Source organism: Erpetoichthys calabaricus, chromosome 16, assembly GCF_900747795.2.
Source record: "Erpetoichthys calabaricus chromosome 16, fErpCal1.3, whole genome shotgun sequence".
NCBI lineage: Eukaryota > Metazoa > Chordata > Cladistia > Polypteriformes > Polypteridae > Erpetoichthys > Erpetoichthys calabaricus.
Genome location: NC_041409.2, coordinates 52,097,446 through 52,118,062, shown reverse-complemented (window position 1 = coordinate 52,118,062; position 20,617 = coordinate 52,097,446). Strand labels below are relative to the sequence as shown.

General features: G+C 40.3%; 1 protein-coding gene across 2 annotated transcripts in view; it reads right to left on the bottom strand.

The window, feature by feature from the left end:
* The window catches only part of dnajc17 (DnaJ (Hsp40) homolog, subfamily C, member 17), a 196,894-nt gene that overhangs the window by 10,277 nt on the left and 166,000 nt on the right, over positions 1–20,617 (bottom strand). The window lies entirely within an intron of this gene.

The window sequence follows — 20,617 nt, the reverse complement described above, 5'->3', positions numbered from 1 at the left end:
ACAATGCAGTGGTGCTGGACAAGCAGGGCCAGAGCACAGTGGACTTTCTAAGGAGACTTGTGTCTTTTGATGTGTGCAGCCTGCTTCTGGTCCATAGTAGCCAGTGTGGTGTTTTATGCTGCAGTTTCCCGGGGAAGCAATTGGAGCACCAAGGAAGCACAATGCCTGAACAATCTTACCAGGAAGTGCTCCATCAGAGGGTGAACCTTGGACACACACTGGAAGATGCTGTGGAAAGGAGTACAGCAGCAACATTGGATGTCATCATGAAAAATACCGTCCAGGAGGCACTTTCCTGGAGCACTTTTAACAACATGGTTTATTCCACCACAGTGAGCTAACAAGCATTGCTCGAGGTCGTTTCTGTATACTGCTATCAGGCAATTCAGTTCCTCCACCCAATGTACTCATTAAGTTCATTTTGAAATATCTCCTAGTATGCATTTATTGATTGGCTGCATTATTTGTTCTGCAAGTCTGTTTCCTTTTTTATATTTCTGCTAATGTATTGCTTGGCTATGCATGCTTTTGTTGATAACTGCTACCATAATGCATGTATCATTTCAAAAATTGTTTCAAGTTATATAGACAGTCTTTGCAATTGGTTCCCGCTTAGGATGTCAAAAGTAAGAGATAAAGCAGCCGATTTTAGAAGTTTTATGAACTTTGGATAATGGAATGGCACAAGAGTTCTTATTACAAGCGCAGTTACTAGTTACACAAAAATGCTTCACATAGTCTCATCACTCTAATGGCAGAAGTATTTGAGCACTAAAAGCATTTTCAGAGACAAGAAATTTAAATGTTAAAAACAAAAAAACAAACAAAAAACAACAACAAAAAAAAAACAGTTGTCATGTAGACAGGTGGTCAATACCATACAACCCCAATTCCGAAAAAAGTTGGGACACTGTGTAAAATGTAAATAAAAACAGAATGCAGTGATTTGCAAATCTCATAAACCCATATTTTATTTACAATAGCAAACAGAAAACACATCAAATGTTGAAACTGAGAAATATTACTACTTCGTGATAAACATGAGCTCATTTTGAATTTGATGGCAATAACGTGTCTAAAAAAAAAGTTGGGCAACATGATGCTGAAAAAATAAGTGGTACTAAAAAGAAAGAGCTGGAGGGACATTTTGGTTAGGCTAATTTAATTAGATTAATTGGCAAAAGGTCAGTAACATGATTGAGTATAAAATGAGCATTTTAGTGAAGCAGAGTCTCTCAGAAGTAAAGATGGGCAGAGGTTCACCGATCTACAACATACTACGTCTACAAATTGTGGAACAATTTCAGAATAACGTTCCTCAATGTAAAGTTGGGAAGACTTTGAATATCTCATCATTTACAGTACATAATATTATCAAAAAATTTGAGAATCTGGAGAAATCTCTGTGCGCATAGGACAAGACTGAACATTGATATTGGATGCCGGATATGTTCAGGCCCTCAGGCAGCACTACACTGAAAACAGGCCTGATTCTGTCAATGAAGTCACTGCCTGGGCTCAGCAACACTTTCAGAAATCACTGTCTGTGAACACAGTTGGCCGTGCCATCCACAAATGCAGGTTAAAGCTCTATCATGCAAAGAAGAAGCCATATGTGAACATGACCCAGAAAAGTCTTTTCTGGGCCAAAGCTCATTTAAAATGGACTGAGGCAAAGTAGCAAACGGTCCTGTGGTCAAATGAATCGACATTTTAAATTGTTTCTGGAAAAGATGGATGCCGTGTCCTCCGGACTAAAGAGGAGGGGGACCATCCAGCTTGTCATTAGCATTCAGTTCAAAAGCTTGCATCTCTGATGGTATGGGGTAGCATTAATACTTATGGAATGGGCAGCTTGCACATCTGGAAAGGCACCATCAATGCTGAAAGGTATATACAGGTTTTCGAGCAACATATGCTCCCATCCAGACGATGCCTTTTTCAGGGAAGGTCTTTCATATTTCAGCAAGACAATGCTAAACTGCATACTGCATCTGTTACAACAGCATGGCTTTGTAGTAGTAGAGTCCACAGTCCAGACCTTTCCCCAGTTGAAGACATGAAACAGAAAATATGACAAAGAAGAACCAGAACTGTTGAGCAGCTAGAATCCTATATCAGACAAGAGCGGGATAAGATTCCTCTCCCAAAAGTCCAGCAGCTGGTCTCCTCAATTCCCAGATGTTTATGGATTGTTGCTAAAAGAAGAGGGCATGGTACACAGTGGTAAAAATAGTCCTGTCCCAACGTTATTGAGATGTGTTGCTGCCATCAAATTCAAAATGACCTTATTTCTTTCTTTTATTTCCTCACTTTCAAGATTTGATATGTTTTCAATGTTCTATTATGAATAAAATATGGGTTTATAAGTTTTGCAAATCATTTCACTCTGTTTTTATTTACATTTTACACAGCATCCCAACTTTTTTGGAATTGGGGCTGTACTTACCTTAGCTTTACAAGACCAGTAAAAAATGCTGATTAGTGGGAGGAAAGGAAGAGGGAAAGGTAATGCCAGGAATGATCTGACTTGATGCTGACACTGACAAGCATTTACATTTTACATATTTTATCCACGGTGACTTACAATATTTACAACAATATGTTACATTTGTTTTGTTTTTCCAATTGGAGCACAGGCAGGTCAAGTGACTTGCTGGTGGTTGCACAGTGTCAGCAGCAGAATTTGAACCCATAACCTCAGGGTTTGAAGCTCTAAGTCTTAACCACTACACCATACTGCCTTGCAAACAATGCAATAAATGGGTCATCTGGAAAGACTAAACATTTAGCAGTACCAAGTTGTTTTGGTGTTTACTGCCACGTTATTGACATTTTATGTACTTTCTGTTTCAATAATGATTAAGGATGTATTAAGGCCAGCTTTTCAGTCTTCATGTTAGCTTGATTATACCACCAAGGGCTAATATTCAAGTCCCGTTTTAGCTAGCTCAGTCGGGGTTAGGGAGAGTAAACACTCCAAGAGAAGTCTGAAGGACCTACTGACAGAAGGTAGTGGACTGTAGTCCTGGGTGCAAGTGCACTGCAACTGTGGCCTATATATCCCCAAAGGTTGGACATATGAGAGGTGCAATAGAAGAGTGGGTCATATAACCATGGGTCCACATTAAAAAGAATCTGTGCATTTAAAAATGGGTTTATATGGTTTAAGGAGAGATGTTTTATTTTGGAAAGGTTTTAGGGACAACTGCTTAAGGTTTTGTAGATTTTATATAATATACAGGGTAGGATTCAAAAGTAATGAGCCTCATTTTGTTCTGACGCGAACGTACCTTGCCGCGCGCCCCACTTGCCAGCGATGGTGACGGTGGGTGTTGGCTTCACAACGCAATGGAGCTCCTACCGCTCCGAGCTTTTGGAGCGGTAGGATCGGCCTTGACGAGAACCCCTGTGCGGTAGTGCATTACACGGCGGAATGGAAAATTCGTTAGAGCAACGGTACGTGTTGAAGACGAAGACCATGCTCATTGCCTTCTTCGGAGTGAAAAGGATCATCCACTACGAGTTTGTCCCGCAAGGACAGACCGTGAATGCTGCTTACTACTTGGAAGTCCTGAAAAGGCTGAAAAGAAGCGTTGCGCGCAAGCGAAGGGACATCAAGGACAGCTGGAAGCTTCACCACGATAACGCGCCCAGCCACACCGCCTTCATCGTGAGCGCCTACCTAGCCCGGGTGAACGTTCCGGTGGTCCCCCAGCCTCCCTACAGTCCGGACGTGTCGCCTTCTGACTTCTTCTTGTTTCCGCGCTTAAAATCAGCGCTGAAAGGAAAACGCTTCGACTCGATCGAGGACATCCAAGCAAATGTCAAGGCAGCCCTTGCAGCCATCCCGGAACAGGCCTACGTGGATGTCTTCGAGTCATGGAAAAGCCGCCTACAAAAGTGTATTGATGCAGGAGGTGCCTATTTTGAAGACTATTAATTAGCTGTACCGATTTGCTCAATAAATTTGTCTTTTTGAACAAAGGCTCATTACTTTTGAATCCTACCCTGTATACAGTGCAGAACCAAAGCTGTTTTGAAAGCCAGTTCGTTTGAAGAATTTTTCTTCTTCTTTTTTTTTTTTTTTAAAACTCTGGTGCCATTTCCTCAAAAGTCCAGTTTGTTTAGGTAGATGTGAACACAGTAATTGTACTCTGGCGTGGACCAAAACAATCATACTGAGACCCTTTTTAAAAAGTAGTCTCGGTGTGGTACCATGTGAACCCTGGAGTGGTTCACATGCGGTCTGGATGTGATCCAACAAGGGACTGATCTAATTACAGGAAATACTGAGCATTAGGGGTGAAATTGTGCGTGCTCTGGCAGTCATGCAAAGTGTCTGCTGCTGGTAATTAAGGAATCTAATTCAAAGCATGAATCAAGGGTTAACAACAAGCATTACAAACAATCCATATTACTAACCGAGAATGCTAAACCGGATGGACGCAGGGACATCCGGCCATGGGCCGTAGCCGCAAAAAGATGTACTGCGCAGGCGCCCCAAGAAATGAGGCTCCGCGAGAGGCGGCCGCAACCACAGAAAAAAGGAGTGAGCACAGAAAAAAGGAGTCAGACGCAGGCGACGCACAGCGCCGCACGAAACCCATTGCACACGAAACTAGCACACAAAAAAAAAGAAGCCGCTCGCGCCCACCTGCAAGCCACCCCCCCTCCCACAGGCACCGGACGGGACACACACAAAGAGGACGATTCAACAAGCCCCTGGCACACAAAAAAAAAAGAACCCAAAACCACCCCACCCACCCTACAAGCAACGGACGGGACACACACAAAGAGGAGGATTCAACAAGCCCCTGGCACACAAAAAGAAAGAAGACGCTCGCGCACCACCAATCCCCCCCCACTCCCGCTCAGACGCCGAAAAAGCACACGGCGCCGCACGAATCCCATTGCACACGAAACGGGACCCACACAAACAGGAGGATTTATCAAGCTCCTAACGCAACAAAAAAAAGAAGCCGTGACCGCCACGCCAGGCCCATTAGAGACGAGACATGGCACACGAAACGTTCACAACAACGACGAATCAGACCCACAAACACACTAACATCAATAAGAAGTGACACCCAAAGCCCCATTTCTAAAGGAACCGTCCATATTAAACATACGTCATCTCAACACCTTCACACTAGGCAGCATAGGTGGATCTCCTTACAATAAAGCACTATTAACCGTTCAACTGCAGAAAAGGCTCCATATTAACAGTGAGTGTGATCCTCCTTATTACTTATCCATATTTCGCATGCTGAGGAACAAACAAGTCATGAATACACGCTCACGGGTACAAAACGATTCGGCAAGGATAACGGGACTAAACACACGAACCCGCATGAAACAACAAAATACACGGCGGCGCATCTGCATTACATCCTACAATAGTTCATTTGATTTTGCATCTACCGGAGTAAATATCATGTCAACAAAAGGCAATGACCCATACTGCTTTCGCGTATGTGGATAAATATTACATCGCATTACAACAGTGCACCCTGAAACAAATCAAGAACGCAAATATGCACAAATCACGTCGGCACCTACAAAGCGATTATGAAACCGCGTAAGAAAAAATGTCTCGGCCTTAAAAACACATGTCACTCCTTATTCCAAATACCGGTCCCAATCACAGAAACATCAGTATCCACTATGACAATTCACAGTAACAATGCACGTGACATCCGTCTTGCCACACTATTAATTATAGATGAATATACAATGGCATCCAGTCACTTACTCAACACCATTGATAAACTTCTACAAACGTTGATGAATAAGAATATTCCCTTTGCGGGAAAGGTACTTTTATTAGGAGGAGATTTTAGACAGTGCTTAACTATTACTCCACTTACAATGCGCTCAGCTATTGTTCAGTCCACCTTAAAATACGCGGACAATTGGCATTGCGTTGATGAATAATAATATTCCCTTTGGAGTAAAGGTACTTTTATTACGAGTAAATTTTAGACAGTGCTTACCTATTGCTCCACATACCATGCGCTCAGCTATTATTCAGTCCACCTTAAAATACGCGACGACGTCATATAAACAACACGAGACCGAACTACAATACATATACAGGCGCGAGACCTGATTGGTGATAATAAGAAGAAACGAACAGTCCGCATATTAACAGTGAGTTCGATCCTACTTATTACTTATCCATATTCCTCACGATAAAGATCAAACAAGTCATCAATTCACGATCACGGATACAAAACTAGACGGCTCGAGTAACGGGACCACAAACACGAACCCGCATCAAACAAAACAATTCACCTCGGCGCGCTTCTAAAACCGCGGAACAAAAAATGTTACGCGAACAATTGGCTTTGCTTTCTAAAGATACACTTGGTACAAAACATGCGATTTCCAGATCCCGAATATAACAATTGGTTATTACAACTAGAACATTGTACACTCACCAATACAGATGGACTTCACCCAGATATTATTACAATTCCTCAGCCCTTCATCTGCGACGAGTTACTTACGGAGATATTTGGAACAGCGGTCTCATTAGACCAAATGCCCCTTTTAACACAACGCACTATATTATGTCCAAAAAATATTAATGTTGATCACATTAATAACCAGGTCATTTCATTACTTCCTGGAGAGGCACGGCTCTTTCTAAGCTCTGACAAAGTTGACTCTGATGACGACAATGAACATCTGAATTTCCCCTTAGAATATTTGAACACTATTAACCCAGCCGGATTAACACAACACAATCTTAGCCTTAAAAACGGAACAATAATCATGCTATTAAGAAACCTTAACAACAAACAGGGTTTATGCAATGGCACACATTTAGTTGTCAACACCATGACACACAATGTTATTCAAGCAACAGTTCTTACAGGATCACATTCTAACAATACTGTTCTCATTCCTAGAATTGACCTTACGAGTTCTGACCTAGAATTACCTTTTACATTGAAACGCCGACAGTTCCCCATTAAACCTGCATTTGCCATGACCATCAACAAATCACAAGGACAAACCATGGACAAGGTTAGCATCTACCTCTCTGAGCCCGTTTTTGGACATGGACAACTTTATGTTGCCTTCTCACGTGTTTGACGTTCATCTGACGTTAAAGTTAAGGTTATAAATGATCCATGCCAAGGAAGACTCATTCAAGGATAGGACACCATCTTTACTACTAATGTTGTGTACAAAGAAATATTCCAATAAACCATTACTCTGTGCCAAACACTGTATTTTTGGCTTTCTATATGCATCATCCACACCTGCACACTATTCTATATCTAATTCATACATCTCACTCTTTGTCATGCCCCAACGCCAGGGGTTGGGTAGTAAAAAGTAAAAAGGTAAAATAAATACACACATATGTACAAATGTAACACAATCCACATAAAATAACTCACACAACTACTAGTCAATCAGAACAAGCCTCCTGATTCAGGCTCATAGCCTCTCATGTACACCATCAGAGAGTATTTGATAGAATAAAAAAAAAAAGTGCAAATTCACTTGTGAGGTGTTCAGAAACGAACAGCAGTGCATGTGTGACTGATGATCAAACTCCCTAATCTTATACCACGTAAGTGATGTGTGCTGGTGGGGCGTCGTCTTACTGCGAACGCAGATATCAAGCCACTAACTTTGACATATGTAGTAAATGTTAATCAAACATTCCCAAATAAACATCATTAACATATTTTTTCAAGAGCTAAGATAGTAGATTTAAGACTAACTAAATTAAATTGAGGGGACATTCATATTGGCTACTGGAGAGTAAATATGCAACTCGCCTAACACGGCTACAGTCATTAAAACTGAAACACATCAGTCAGTGTAGGCCCTCAACAGAGCTTGACTTCTTTTGTACAGTTATCTATTTAAATGGGTCCTTTTAATACCATGCGTAGTAGCGTGTGACTTTCAAGTAACGTTCCAGTTGTTTGTTGAAGATGTTTTGCTCATTTGGCTATGTTTGGTGTAAAAAAAAAAAAAAAAAAAAACATTATGGAAAATGTGACGGTGTGCAAATACAGCTGTTATTGACCATTCATGAAAAACAATGTTTCTACATAATGAAGTAAGTCCACAACATGTCCATGGGATGTTTACTGGCATATTTGATTTGCTTGATAGCTTGCAGTGTGAAACACAACCAAACTAATTGGAAATTTAAATAAAAATGAACAAATCGCTTCTTGATCCGCAGCAAAGCTAATGGACTAGATTTGTGAAAATGCCTTAAAATTACTAAGGCAGGAAAATGGGAGTATAAACAAGCCGAACATGAACTAACACATTTCATTAACGGCAAAAACTGGCTTCTAGTTTAGAGAATAGATTGAACAGAAACCTACAGCTCAGTTTAAGACCCATGTACTTTGAGGGAGATCACATGGAATTTGGGATATTGGTCTAGCTGCCGTGATGATCGGAGTTCTCTTGAGAGCATGTAAGGAGTACCTAGCTAGTGCATTTATTTTGCATTGAAGTTACAGTTGTATCCATGGCAGATCAAACAAAATGATCAGTAAAGGATTATAAACATTTTCCACAATGTCAAACATGACATTTTATCACTTCAGTATAATCTCAATAGTCATGCAAAGAAGACAGACAAAACTCAAAGAAGCTCTTATTGTCTCTATGTAGTTACAGTAAGGATGAAGGCTGGATTTCAAAATTGCTCTGCTGCAGTACTAAAGGAACTCACAGATCAGGAACAAAGTTTTGTGAAATTAAATCTTCCATCAAAAATGCATTGTGACTTGTATGTCTCAGTAATCCATTAAAGGTCAGCTCGAACGTCAAAGCTATTCTTCACTTTTTTTCCTTGTTTTATATGCATGTGGAAGTAGTAAGGAGATACCTTACTAAGAAAGTGGCCTCTTTCTTGTGCGCAGATCTGTGGGTCTAACAATGTTTCATGACTTTGATCCACTAAATGTATGAACCTGCACGCCAAGATTCTGAGAGAATACTTGAGCATTATGTCTTTATAACTGATGGCATATGGGGTGGGTACAGAGCTATCTAAATGACTAAAGTGGAATTGCATTAAAATGTTAATACTTCTTAACACTAGAATTACCAGAGCCTACGAAAAATCTCGTAGATCCATCCCACCTTAAATCGCTTCGCACCTCTCCATCAGCGTCTTTTGTCCTGTAAATGTGTCGATAAGCAGCAAGCAGCCTGCTATCACATCCCCCACCACCGCACAGTTTTCTCAGCTCAAGTCTGTTTACCTGCGAGTCAGTTGCTTAGAGTTGTATAGAGTGAGAAGTCAAGCAAAATAACACTGTTTATAAATACTATATCGTTATTTGGAACACATGCATTTCATGTGTGTTCCATGTCTACAACAATCTATGTACAGTAAACACATCATTAAAACAGAAACGTTTTTCATGTTTTAGTAATAATTGACAAAATGTAGACATTAAGTGTATAATGTGTTAAGCCTGAATTCCAAATATCAAATAAACACTTTCACAAAAGGTACAAATATAACAGAACAAGTGTGCTTCTATTCAAGAATATAACTGCAGCAAAAGAACCCGCGTTAGGGTTTTTATTCAGTTTTATTCTCTCAGTCGCGTTCACGATCCCCCACCGACACTGCTATTTTCACATAAAGATGTACTATAACAGAGGTGAACTCAGATCATGACGACGGTTCTACATCGGAGCAAGAATGCACGTCGCACTTTTGCCATCACTGTACTTTGTATATGTACACGGGAAGCTCTGCAGTCTACTTGTGACTTTACGCTGCAGGAAGTAAGTAAATACTGTAAATAAAGGTAAATAAGTAAATAACATTCGATCTGGGGTCGAACCCATGAAGTTTTGATTACCAGTCAACAGTTGATACCGTTGCGCCACCGAAGCGGTCGTAGCAAACGCGTGTCAATGTTGCACCCTAATGTGCGTTCTTTTTCTGCAGTTATATTCTTGAATAGAAGTGCAATTGTTCTGTTATATTTGTACCTTTTGTGAAAGTGTTTATTTGATATATGGAATTCTGACTTAACACATTATACACTTCATGTATACATTTTGTCAATCTATACATATTAATAAAAGGCAAAGCCCTCACTGACTCACTGACTGACTGACTGACTGACTCATCACTAATTCTCGAACTTCCCGTGTAGGTGGAAGGCTGAAATTTGGTAGGCTCATTACTTACAGCTTACTTACAAAAGTTAGGCAGGTTTCATTTTGAAATTCTACGCGTAATGGTCATAACTGGAACCTGTTTTTTGTCCATATACTCTAATGGAGGAGGCGGAGTCACGTATCGCGTCATCACGCCTCCTACGTAATCACGTGAACTAAAAACAAGGAAGAGATTTACAGCACGAGTCAAACGCGGGAACGAAGGTAAATGACGTTAATATTTGAGTGTCTTTTAATACTGTGTAAGGATACATATTAACACATGTGCAATTAAACGTGTGCATTTACGGGGTGATTTCTCAGGCTTAAAAGCTCGCCTTTTATCAAACGCGGGAACAAAGGTAAATGACGTTCATCAGTGTCTTTTAATACTGTGTAAGCATACATATTAACACATGTGCAATTAAACATGTGCATTTACGGGGTGATTTCTCAGGCTTAAAAGCTCGCCTTTTATTAAAATGCTAAATGCAAACTGTTTTCATTCTGAAGGGCACAAACCACGTTAGATTTCAGACGTTAAACGCGTAAAAATGTCGGTACACCAGATAAATAAGTGCAACATATTATCAGTTGTATTGTATGCTTACAATACATACAGAAATGTGTTAATCGTTAACTAATATTATGGGATGGTGTTTTTCGACTCGCGCCTTGATTTAAACGATTGCATTTCTTGGTGGGTTTGCGTAGCTTATTGTCAATATCTTTACACCTCTTTTTAAGACAATTTAAAAAGGTTTTCTTTTGTTCTTAATTAAAATTTAAAAGCAATACTTCACCGCTGCGAAGCCCCTCTAGTGCTGACGTCCGAGGTTCGATTACCGTAAGCGAGTGCAGTGAGTGTGTACGCCTGATGAGCCAAGAATAAGGGGGAAAGACGTGTCGCGTACTCTTTGCATTATTTGACAGTAAACTATTTTCAACCATTCTATGATCTGCTTCTCACAACTGAAGGCACCGTGGCTGATGTTATCTCACTTGCTGGCCAACCATAAGCGTTACCTGGTAGGTAACCAGCCACTCACTTCACTCCCATACGGGAATCGAACCTCGGACGTCGGCGCTACAGGCGAAGCCCCTAAAATTGCGCCACGGCGTGTGGTTCGTTTATTTGACAACATGTAGATCGGGGTAATTACATTCACGGCATTTGTAGTCTGATTCACAATCTGATTGTATGGGTGGTTACCTACCAGGTAACGCTTATAGTTGGCCACCAAGTCAGCTGGAAGTGATCACTCGAGTGAAGGCAGCTTCACAAAAAAACAGATCCTTAACAAACTGTTACTAGTATATTTTCCCTCAATTTAAAAAGGTTTTCTTTTCTTCTTAATAAAAATTTAAAAGCGGTACTTCGCCGGTGCAAAGCGCGTGGATTTGACCGACTGACACATACAGACATATGCATGAGTGCAGGTACTTCGGAAAGAAACCACCGTGTAAACCTAAAGGTTAAATTAAGTTCATAGACCTACAAAACGTTGCCATTCATTTGAGGCAAGATTGCTTTTCTTCTGTACAACTATACGTTGCATTCTCAAGAGTGTGCTTGCATGGCTTCGGATATAGATATATATATATATATATATATATATATATATATATATGTATGTATGTCTATATATAAATATGTAAGCTTGTAAGTACTGCCTTACTTCTTTTTAAGAAAGGAAGATGTAATGATACTTGATTTAAACGATTCCATGTCTTCCTGGGTTTGCTTAGCTTATTGTCAATATCTTTACACCTTTTTTTTTAAGACTTATTGACTGAAACGGGCTTTCACGAAAAAAGTTAGGGCTTTGCTACAGGATACACCCTCCACAAGTTAAGCTAGTAAAAATAAAATATATATTTCTGTTTTATTTAAACCTTTTAAGTTTGTATGCATAACCCCATTTGGCTGTTTTAGTTTTTTTTTTTTCTTTCTTCAGTAATATTTAATCTCCTTAAAGAAAAAGAACATATCAATTTTACTTTTTTTGTATCTCTTTAGTAATATTTTAGTGTAAAAGGATAACCAGTATTTAAACCTTTTATGTTACTTTATAAATTTATTTTACACAATGTTGAAAAATTAATAAGAAAGCTACATATTTTGGCAGCTGCTGCTTTAATTTTCAATGAAATGAAAAAACCTCTCCAAGACAAAACGTCAATGAAGAAGAAACAGTTTGCACTATCTAAAAATGAGAAACCCTCATTTATAAAAGTTTGCTGCAGATGACTTAACTGAAAATAAATGAGTAGTTCCTATGTGTATAATACATATTTATCTATTTTACTTATGCCTTTATTCCAGCAACCTACAACATCTGAGGTACAATTTCTTACATTACTTTTGTTTTTGCAGCACAGGCACCTGAAGTGACTTCCTCAGGGTCACACAGTGGTGTCAGTACCAGGATTTGAACTGACAAGCTCCGGGTTTACTGAAATATTACTGAAGAAAGAAAAAAAACGAAAACGGGCAAATAGGGCTATCCATACAAATGTCCATCCATCCATTATCCAACCCGCTATATCCTAAATACAGGAGCCAATAAGTAGATATGTATATATACAGTATATATATATATATACAGTATATATATATATATATATATATATATATATATATATATATATATACATATATGTGAATGTATGTATGTATATATGTATGTCTATATTTATATCTATATATATATATATGTAGATATGTAAATTTGTATATGTATATATATATGTATATGTGGATGTGTATATGTAGATATGTGTATATGTAGATATGTATATATATGTATATATGTTTATGTATATATATGGTTACATAACCTCTTTAACACACTACTTCTGTATATGTATCCTTTCATCGGATTGGCTGGCCCAGCACTATTTCAGCCGTGGAATGGCCAAATGGGGGAGGCAGCTTGAAGGATGAGGTCTCCAGGACTCCAAATCTTATCATGGGATATATCATCTACTGTTAAATTCTGCTCTGTACTTCTAAAATTTATATTTTTTATTTCTTACTATATTGAGGAATTGTTCTGTTCTTTGAACTGCATTGTATTGTATTGACCCCCTTCTTTTGACACCCACTGCACGCCCAGCCTACCTGGAAAGGTGTCTCTCTTTGAACTGCCTTTCCCAAGGTTTCTTCCATTTTTTCTCTACAAGGTTTTTTTGGGAGTTTTTCCTTGTCTTCTTAGAGAGTCAAGGCTGGGGGGCTGTCAAGAGGCAGGGCCTGTTAAAGCCCATTGCGGCACTTCCTGTGTGATTTTGGGCTATACAAAAATAAACTGTATTGTATTGTATTGTATTGTACTTCTCCGCTGCGAAACGCGGGTATTTTGCTATATGTAGATATCTGTATATGTAGATATGTATATATACAGGTGCTGGTCATAAAATTAGAATATCATGACAAAGTTGATTTATTTCAGTAATTCCATTCAAAAAGTGAAACTTGTATATTAGATTCATTCATTACCCACAGACTGATGTATTTCAAATGTTTATTTTTTTTTAATTTTGATGATTATAACTGACAACTAATGAAAGTCCCAAATTCAGTATCTCGGAAAATTAGAATATTGTGAAAAGGTTCAATATTGAAGACACCTGGTGCCACACTCTAATCAGCTAATTAACTCAAAACACCTGCAAAAGCCTTTAAATGGTCTCTCAGTCGAGTTCTGTAGGCTACACAATCATGGGGAAGACTGCTGACTTGACAGTTGTCCAAAAGACGACCATTAACACCTTGCACAAGGAGGGCAAGACACAAAAGTTCATTGCTAAAGAGGCTGGCTGTTCACAGAGCTCTGTGTCCAAGCACATTAATAGAGAGGCGAAGGGAAGGACAAGATGTGGTAGAAAAAAAGTGTACAAGCAATAGGGATAACCGCACCCTGGAGAGGATTGTGAAACAAAACCCATTCAAAAATGTGGAGGAGATTCACAAAGAGTGGACTGCAGCTGGAGTCAGTGCTTCAAGAACCACCAGGCACAGACGTATGCAAGACATGGGTTTCAGCTGTCGCATTCCTTGTGTCAAGCCACTCTTGAACAAGAGACAGCGTCAGAAGCGTCTCGCCTTTGGACTGCTGTTGAGTGGTCCAAACTTATGTTCTCTGATGAAAGTAAATTTTGCATTTCCTTTGGAAATCAAGGTCCCAAAGTCTGGAGGAAGAGAGGAGAGGCACAGAATCCACGTTGCGTGAGGTCCAGTGTAAAGTTTCCACAGTCAGTGATGGTTTGGGGTGCCATGTCATCTGCTGGTGTTGGTCCATTGTGTTTTCTGAGGTCCAAGGTCAACGCAGCCGTCTACCAGGAAGTTTTAGAGCACTTCATGCTTCCTGCTGCTGACGAACTTTATGGAGATGCAGATTTCATTTTCCAACAGGACCTGGCACCTGCACACAGTGCCAAAGCTACCAGTGCCTGGTTTAAGGACCATGGTATCCCTGTTCTTGATTGGCCAGCAAACTCGCCTGACCTTAACCCCATAGAAAATTTATGGGGTATTGTGAAGAGGAAGATGCAATACGCCAGACCCAACAATTCAGAAGAGCTGAATGCCACTATCAGAGCAACATGGGCTCTCATAACACCTGAGCAGTGCCACAGACTGATCGACTCCATGCCACGCCGCATTGCTGCAGTAATCCAGGCCAAAGGAGCCCCAACTAAATATTGAGTGCTGTACATGCTCATACTTTTCATGTTCATACTTTTCAGTTGGCCAACATTTCTAAAAATCCTTTTTTTGCATTGGTCTTAATTGATATTCTAATTTTCTGAGATACTGAATTTGGGACTTTCATTAGTTGTCAGTTATAATCATCAACATTAAAAGAAATAAACATTTCAAATACATCAGGCTGTGTGTAATGAATGAATCTAATATACAAGGTTCACTTTTTGAATGGAATTACTGAAATAAATCAACTTTGTCATGATATTCTAATTTTATGACCAGCACCTGTATATGTAAACATATATATATATATACATAACCTCTTTAACACACTACTTCTCCGCTGCGAAGCGCGGGTATTTTGCTATTATATATATATATGACAGCAACACTCATAACAATAACAACACAATTACATATATATATATATATATATATATATGTGTCAATATATGTATGTATGTATGTATGTCTAGATATATATATATATATATATATATATATATATATATATATATATATATATATATATATATATATATATATATATATATATATATATATATAAATATATAGATATGTATATATAGGGCGGCACGGTGGCGCAATGGTAGTGCTGCTGCCTCGCAGTTAGGAGACCCGGGTTCGCTTCCCGGGTCCACCCTGCGTGGAGTTTGCATGTTCTCCCCGTGTCTGTGTGGGTTTCCTCCGGGCGCTCCGGTTTCCTCCCACAGTCCAAAGACATGCAGGTTAGGTGGATTGGTGATTCTAAATTAGCCCTAGTGTGGTGTGTGGGTGTGTTTGTTTGTGTCCTGCGGTGGGTTGGCACCCTGCCCGGGATTGGTTCCCTGCCTTGTGCCCTGTGTTGGCTGGGATTGGCTCCAGCAGACCCCCGTGACCCTGTGTTCGGATTCAGCGGGTTGGAAAATGGATGGATGGATGTATATATATGTGTATATATATATATGTAGATGTGTATATATATGGGTAGTGTATATATATGTAGATATGTGTGTGTATGTATGTGTGTATATATATGTATGTGTATGTATGTATGTATGTATGTGTATATGTATATGTGTATGTGTGTATATATATATGTTGATATGTATATATATGTGTATATGTAGATATGTATATATATGTATATGTACATATATGTTTATGTGTGTGTGTGTGTGTATATTATATATATAAAAAACAGCAACACTCATAACAATGACAACACAATTACATTGACAATCATGTTACGTTATTTTTAAAATGTTTCCTTTTCTTTTTCATAACCTCTTTAACACACTACTTCTCCGCTGCGTTTGTTTTAATGATGTGTTTACTGTACATAGATTGTTGTAGACACGGAACACACATGAAATGCATGTGTTCCAAATAACGATATAGTATTTATAAACGGTGAAATTTTGCTTGACTTCTCACTCTATACAACTCTAAGCAACTGACACGCAGGTAAACAGACTTGAGCTGAGAAAACTGTGTGGCGGTGGGGGATGTGATAGCAGGCTGCTTGCTGCTTATCGACATATTTACAGAACAAAAGATGCTGATGGAGAGGTGCGTAGCGATTTAAGGTGGGACGGATCTATGAGGTTTTTCGTAGGCTCTGGTAATTCTAGTGTTAATGACCACAGTCACACAAGTGCACACGGGAGACAGCTTGATGGATTTTGTGATGGTAATTACCTGCCGGACCAGGTTGGTACTGTGTACGAATGCCTTCTCTTCTCCTCCCTTTGCAGCCACTCCATCTCTGATGTCACTTCTGTGTTCGTCCATCTTGACCTGCCCCTTCCTGCCACTTGAAATCAGCCACCTTATTTTAGTTCCTATTCAGAATTCCAGTCTATTCCACATTTGCTGTGTGTTTTTGTTGTTTTGGCAAACCCAGTTACACCGGATCACAAGGTGGTGCCCCAATCTTTGTTAGTGTTCTATTTTACACTGTTTAAACATTTAATGTAGTACATGCCTTTCCAAAAATGTTAATTTTGAGTCACTTTTAAATTGGCAGCATAGAAACCCAAGAGTCAACTACTTAATTACAGAGCCACTTACGGTTTGTTAGTAAAGTTCTCTTTAGCTATAGAGACATCGTTAACAAGTATCACATACTGGGATAATGGAAGTGATTTTCCATCAACCTCCTTTATAAACAAGACAGACAAACCTATTTCCGTTCTATGGGCCCACAGTTTTAGTATAAATGTGATTTAGGCTCCTCTGGCAGAATAAACTGGAACTTGGGGTACAATAACCAAAAAAACACTGAGAATCTCTTTATTTGAAATAGTATTGATGCACTCTCCTTGTTTTCAGGATTTTTCTTAGGTTCTGTCAAGTTACCTGTTAAGGGGTAAACTCGGGGATGTGCAAGTGAATGAGCATGTGGTGTCCTGGGTAATGGATTATCTGTCGGGCAGACTGCAATTTATTAGACTCGATGACTGAGTGAGCAACACTGGAGCACCACAAGGTACAGTCCGGACTGCTTTTCTCTTCACAGTTTACCTCCAACTATAAATATAAAAGCAGGCCGTGTCACCTGCAGAAACTCTTAGATGAGTCAGCACTAATGGGGTGCATTGATAAGGGGATGACACAGAGGAGAGGAGTCAGGTGGAGAACTTTGAGAACTGTCTGCAACTCACCATCAGCAAAACCAAGGAACTGCTGCACCAAAAAGCCTCTATGCCTGGTCACTATTTAGGGAGTGGATGTAGAGGTGGTTCACTCCTACAGGTACTTGAGGGTCCACACCAAGGACAGATTGGGCTGTTCTGAGAACTCAGAGGAACTACAGAAGAAAGGGCAGAGTAGGCTATATTTCCTTTGGAGACTGCGGTCCTTTAATATGGGTAGTGCCATCCTTTACATCTTCTACAGCTCCGCGTTGGCCATTGTGGTGTGCTGGTCTGGTAACATCACTTTAAGAGAGGCCCACTGAATCAACAAGCTAATTAAAAGGCACACTTATGCATAGTAGTGGAGAAAAATGAAGACCAAACTGAGTGTCATTATGAACAATGCTGCATATCCTCTCTCTGACACACTAACACAGAGGTCTTTCGGGCAATGAATCATTCAGCAAACGTGTGTCAAGAAATGCAACTGGGGCTTCTTTATACCAACAGGAATACTCTCCTATAATTCCTCACTGGGAGTGGGACTGCTACAGTTATCTTTAACTCAGTTCTATATTTAATATTTTTATTCATTCTGGTGTGTATATGAGAAGAGGTTTGTTGAATTTTACAATATATTAATATTTATTTATTGATGGTTTGTAAAAAAAGTCAAAGTAAGTAAATTGATTGTTCATTCTTTCTAATCAAATTGAAAGAGTGATACCTAAACAGAATAATGACAAAAATAATGTACGAAGGATTTTTTCTGCTTCTCTGACCTCAAGTACTATGGCTGTTACAAATTTCATATCTGTAGCCGATTTGTCTCTGAAGTTACTACATATACAGAAGATGGATGTGAAGAGGATATAGCAGGTGCTAAAAATGTTATAACATTTCAGAAAAGCTGCCTCGCCTCACAACAACTGCATGTAATTACTCACTGCCAAAACTGTCAAAATAATGAAAAGCCCACCTGGCAAAAGTTATTGTTTTTTTGTTTTTGTAGGAAAGAAAACAACTACCTGCTTAACTAGTACATCGGAGCTGTTCTCAAAAACAAATGTCAGTAAATGGCTAATATCCTGTAACTGAAAAGGAGCAATTCCAATTCAAAGACCATGCACTCTAATAAATCTTTTCAACAGATGCATATCATGACTAGTGAGGCTAAAACCTAATTGAAGATTACGCAACTGTTCCACTATCAATTTTACATAACCATGAGATTTTTACTTCTGCTAAAGTCTCTTTTTTGTTTTCAGTGGGCCTCAAATACGAGAAGTGTGCACAGTTTCCAGCATTTGTAACAGTGCTAGATTAAGAAGGAGCACAAACATGTTCAGACTCAAGGTCAATGTAATCTCTCGGCTGAAGCTCCCTCATGGGTAATAAAAACAAACTACTGCCACATACAAAGTAATCATTCACATCTTTAAATGATTACAGCAGGAGGACAGAAAGGGTTTAACTTTACAACTAAGTGAGCTGCTTAGTGTCTAGACCTGAAAGTATATTTATAAGCACAAATCCATGCACTGATTTTCTTGAAGCTAATTGCAACAGGTTTAGGGTTTAGCCACAAAGAAAGTGGTACAATGCTGGATGCCACATGTATTATCCTAATTTCTATATTATTACTCAAAGTCTCTGACAAATATGCATTAGAATTAACAAAATAAATGTATTGCACCTAAATGGCCCAATTTAACTCTCAGCAAATGTATATGCACAGACAATTACATAAAGTAATTACATAAAGTAAGAAGGGGGACCGGAGGGTGTGTTCCAACTACAGAGGGATCACACTCCTCAGCCTCCCTGGAAAAGTCTATTTGGGGGTCCTGGAGAGGAGGGTCCGTCGGATAGTCGAACCTCGGATTCAGGAGAAACAGTGTGGTTTTCGTCCTGGTCGCAGAACAGTGGACCAGCTCTACACCCTTAGCAGGGTCCTGGAGGGTGCATGGGAGTTCGCCCAACCAGTCTACATGTGTTTTGTGGACTTGGAAAAGGAGTTTGACCGTGTTCCTCGGGGAATCCTGTGGGGGGTGCTCCGAGAGTATGGGGTACTGGACCCCCTGATAAGAGCTGTTCGGTCCCTGTACGATCGGTGTCAGAGCTTGGTCTGCATTGCCGGCAGTAAGTCGAACCCGTTTCCAGTGAGAGTTGGACTCCGCCAGGGCTGCCCTTTGTCACCGATTCTGTTCATAACTTTTATGGACAGAATTTCTAGGCGCAGCCAGGGTGTTGAGGGGGTCTGGCTTGGTGGACTCAGGATTGGGTCACTGCTTTTTGCAGATGATGTTGTCCTGTTTGCTTCATCAGGCCGTGATCTTCAGCTCTCTCTGGATCGGTTCGCAGCTGAGTGTGAAGCGGCTGGGATGGGAATCAGCACCTCCAAATCCGAGACCATGGTCCTCAGCCGGAAAAGGGTGGAGTGCCCTCTCAGGGTTGGGAGCGAGATCTTGCTCCAAGTGGAGGAGTTCAAGTATTTCGGGGTCTTGTTCACGAGTGAGGGAAGAATGGAGCGTGAGATCGACAGGCAGATCGGTGCGGCATCCGCAGTGATGTGGGCTCTGCATCGGTCTGTTGTGGTGAAAAAGGAGCTGAGCCATAAGGCAAAGCTCTCAATTTACCAGTCGATCTATGTTCCTACCCTCACCTATGGTCATGAGCTATGGGTAGTGACCGAAAGAACAAGATCGCGAATACAAGTGGCTGAAATGAGTTTCCTCTGCAGGGTGTCTGGGGTCTCCTTTAAAGATAGGATGAGAAACTCAATCATTCGGGAGGGGCTCAGAGTAGAGCCGCTGCTCCTCCGCATCGAGAGGAGTCAGATGAGGTGGCTCGGGCTTCTGATCAGGATGCCTCCTGGACGCCTCCCTGGTGAGGTGTTCCGGGCACGTCCAACCGGGAGGAGGCCCTGGGGAAGACCCAGGACACGCTGGAGGGACTATGTCTCCCGGCTGGCCTGGGAATGCCTTGGGATTCCCCCGGAAGAGCTAGAAGAAGTGGCCGGGGAGAGGGAAGTCTGGGCATCTCTGCTGCCCCCGCGACCCGACCTCGGATAAGCGGAAGAGGATGGATGGATGGA